The following is a 3961-nucleotide window of genomic DNA, read 5'->3' on the forward strand; positions in this document are numbered from 1 at the left end:
AAGTGAATCAGGGTGGTGACGTGCGCGTACATATGTAAATATACTCGTGCAGATCACTCTCTCACAACACTCCACGTTCAAGTTATGACAAGTAATGGTAGAAAGTCAAAAACTACATACGTACATGTACATTTTATATTCAAATCTTTCGCTGGAGTTAACATCAGTTACGGCACAGGCATACAAATCATTAGTCCGTCCATCCCTAGAGTATGCCTGTCCTGTTTGGGACCCATACACCCAGGATAACATCAATAAGATTGAAATGGTACAACGCAGGGCTGCTCGTTACGTACTTAACAAAAACGTCTACACTCATAGAACATCCATGCAGTGTCTCTAATATGTTAAACCATCTTAAATGGCGATCCCTTGCCGACAGACGCAAAGACACAAGTCTATGTATGATGGTCAAAATTGTGAACAATCAGGTAGTTATAAGTAAACACACTAGACTTATACCAGCAACCAGGCAATCAAGGCATGCCCATCACCAATCCTGCCAAATACCATACTGCAGAACCCAGGGCCCGTATTCATGAAACTGTTCTCATGCTCAAGCATGGATTCTGTGCTCAAACCTACTTTCTTGTAACTCGCTTAAATAATCTCAAACGATCAACAAGTCAAATGTGATAATAATTAACAGTATTTGGCTTCGAGTCTCTTTAATTTGTTTTCGAAATCATTGACAAAATAAGAGTGTTTTTTTTTTTTTTTTTATTAATCTATAACTAAAACAAGAAATTAGGCTTGAGTGCAAAATCCATACTTGAGCATGGAACCGCTTTCATGAATACGGGCCCTGGTCAGAAAACAATCCTTCTTTCCACGATCAATATCTGAGTGGAATAAGATCCCACCAGATATCATATCTTCAATTCTGCTCTCCTTTCACTGTATGGCAAGCCAAGTTGTCATTTATTCACGGAGCAATGTTGATCCAGTACTTAACCAAATTATATAAGATATCTTATAATCATATAAGATATCTTATTTAAAGTTTATGAGATATCTTATATCTTTTATCAGATATCTTATATACTTTATAAGATATCTTATAAAAGATATAAGATATCTTACATAATATATAAGATATCCCATACACTTTTCTTTATAAGATATCTCAATTAATTTTCTTTATAAGATATCTGATATATTATATACAAGATATCTCATAAAAGATAAAATATGTCTTATATAATATATAAGATATCTCTTTTTTTATGTTATCTTATATCTTTTATGTGATATCTGATATAATATATAAGATATCTTATAAAGAAATGTATATAAGATATCTTATATAATTATATAAGATATCTTATATAATTTCAACATTGCTCCATGAATAAATGACAACTTGGCTTGCCATACTGTACCCTCAAAATTAAATCTATTAACATGTATACACAATTTTGGCTTTCTCGGAATCGACTAAATCTCTTTCTCCCTCATGACATTATCTTCAACTTGTTGAAGTTGGTCATTACGATTTAGAAGTAGAAGATGTAGAAATTAAAAAGATCATTTATATTTTCCCGCCAAATATAGAGTTTTTCATGTATAGATATTCATGCGCGTCTCAAGTATGTGGTAAAAAGAAAAACAAGCCCGTCATGGTAAAATAGTTGTTTTTGAAAACAGGAAGCAATTCTTTCGCTTGGCATTCACTATAAGTGGATGTTTTCCTAACATTGTGAAGTCAGTAAAATGTGAAAATTTGACCTACTTTTTCTTCTAGTTTCACTTCCTGTTTGGCGGAAGTGTTTATGAAAGTCCATAGTCGCAGATGACAACATTCTGTCAACGTCGGGGGGAAAGGTAAGTTGTTAGTTATAATTATACCATGTCATTGCTACCAGTTTTAAAAAGCTATTTGAACTATTACCATTCACTCATAATGTGTTTGTGTTTTAGATATTAGGAGCTTTCAATAGATAGGTTATCTAGATTTCTACATGACAACTCTAAAAATGTGACTAACAGTGACTCGGGAGTCTGAAGGAAGAGACGATGAAGTAGGCCTATCCGAGTTTCCGATGAACTAATGAGAAACCAAATGTCAATGTAGGCTAGTTATACCTCGTCCATTTTGACTCATCACGATGTCTATCCAAGAGTTGTGTTGTTGTCGGGACTTCCGTCACCAGATTTATGTAATTGATATAAGCTCAATTTAACTATTTTAATTTTACCTTATAGTTCCTGTTAGGCTCTAAGCTTTTCCAATTCCTTTCTGAAATCATACTGTATACATCATGTAATGATAATGTTTGATCATTGAATAAAGCGGTGTTTAAAGTAGTAATGAGAAGTGCCTGTCAGAATCATTAACTGTTGAGGGTTAAGAAATATTTAGCAAATCTAGAAGTTCAGCATTTAAGCTGATGACCAGAGTAGCTTGCCTCTGTCAAGGAAAACAAATAAATCTTGTCAAGATAAAAAAAATCTAAACACAGGAAGCGTTTTTTCTTTATAAACCCAATATAGCAAAATCACATCAAGAAAATTGAATCCTTCATTCCTAGACCTATGTAGAGTGGTACAAACTTACCTAAGTATTTGGCATTACCTTGTGGAATGAGACCAAGTCTGGAGTATATATCCAGGAAAAATCCTGGATGTGGTCATGGGGCCAATGACAGCTCAAAACTGCAATTGGCCTCTCCATGTTCCAATTTTCATTTAATTTTACATAGAATGGCCCCTCATAATTTTGATGTTGACTAAAAATTGCTGAAAATGGCCAACTGCTCTCACAATTCCAGGATTTTCCCTGTGTCTCTCAGGCTGTTTCACTATTTCCTAGTGAACTTTCCGTCTTCAGCCATCATTACAACCGTTGACCAATTGTCGACTTCAGAAAGACTTGTGTGTTTGTAACGTGAGAAAGAAAAAGTCAAGGTATTGTTTATTGACTTACTAACAATTTACGGTGTGACTTTAAATCAAAAGTTCCCATTCAATGTCCTCAATTTATCATTAACACGCCTGACTTAGACCTGGTTTAACTTTCGGCAAAAGTCTATATTAAAGTCAATCATTCTTGGAACTTAGACTAACTGAAATGGAAATTTCAAATATAAAATTGTTGGTTAAATAGGTTTGTCACATGATGGTGAGGGAATGTGAATTTCAGGTTCACTTTGGTGGTCGATTCAGGCAAATTATAATCAATGATCGGGTTTGTAAACGGATGTAGTAAAACAACCAATGATTGATTGCATAATCGTGGTTTATAATTTTACAGGACTTTTAAATAAAGCAACAAAACTATCGTTACCTGGTACATCAATAAATTAGCCTGATTTGTTTACATTGGTCTACCATCGAATTTTGTGTAGTTTTGATTTTTTTTCCCGGCATTAACATCAATCATATAATCAAAATCAAAAACATTAAGTGACTTTTAATACAGTATAATTTGACACTCAAGTTTAGTAATTATATAATGAACAGATTAAAGGGGCATCACGGTGAAGTAACTTTATTTTTTGTCTTTTTTTCAAATACTACATAAACATATCAAGTGGGACTCCTTATGGAAAATAACGATCGGATTTGGCTGAAATAGATTCATAAAAATGATTAAATCTAAGAAAATCATCGGTATTTCTACCTGTCTGACCAACGTTTTGTTCAGGGATTCCCCTCTACTAGCACATGCGCATAGCACACCATTTCTTTGTAAACAAAATGACTGGCCGTGTGAAGTAAGCGAAAGAAAAGTGTTGTACCGTGTCAGCTACGAAACGAAAAGTTGCCAAATGGTCAAAAGATAGCGCAAGAAGTACGTTACGGAATCATTATTGCAGGTGGGCAGTATTCAACGGAGAAAATAACTGCCCTAGCAGTTAGTACGGTGCATGTATTTTTCCGGTTAAGCTGAAATGGAATCGACAGAAATGCTAGCGCTGTTTATGTTATGAATAAATATCTAAAACTATTAAGCTCGCTA

The 3961-nt window shown here is 34.2% G+C and overlaps 1 long non-coding RNA gene across 1 annotated transcript in view; it reads left to right on the plus strand.

Annotated features, from left to right (window-relative positions):
* Positions 1-1708: 1708 nt before the first annotated feature.
* LOC110462386 overlaps positions 1709-3961 on the plus strand; it is a 10232-nt gene continuing 7979 nt past the window's right edge. Inside the window, exon 1 of the long non-coding RNA XR_002464274.1 lies at positions 1709-1824. This is a non-coding gene — a long non-coding RNA (uncharacterized LOC110462386). The remainder of the gene's footprint in view (positions 1825-3961) is intronic.

The sequence above is a fragment of the Mizuhopecten yessoensis genome, unplaced genomic scaffold, assembly GCF_002113885.1.
Source record: "Mizuhopecten yessoensis strain PY_sf001 unplaced genomic scaffold, ASM211388v2 scaffold1453, whole genome shotgun sequence".
Taxonomy (NCBI): domain Eukaryota; kingdom Metazoa; phylum Mollusca; class Bivalvia; order Pectinida; family Pectinidae; genus Mizuhopecten; species Mizuhopecten yessoensis.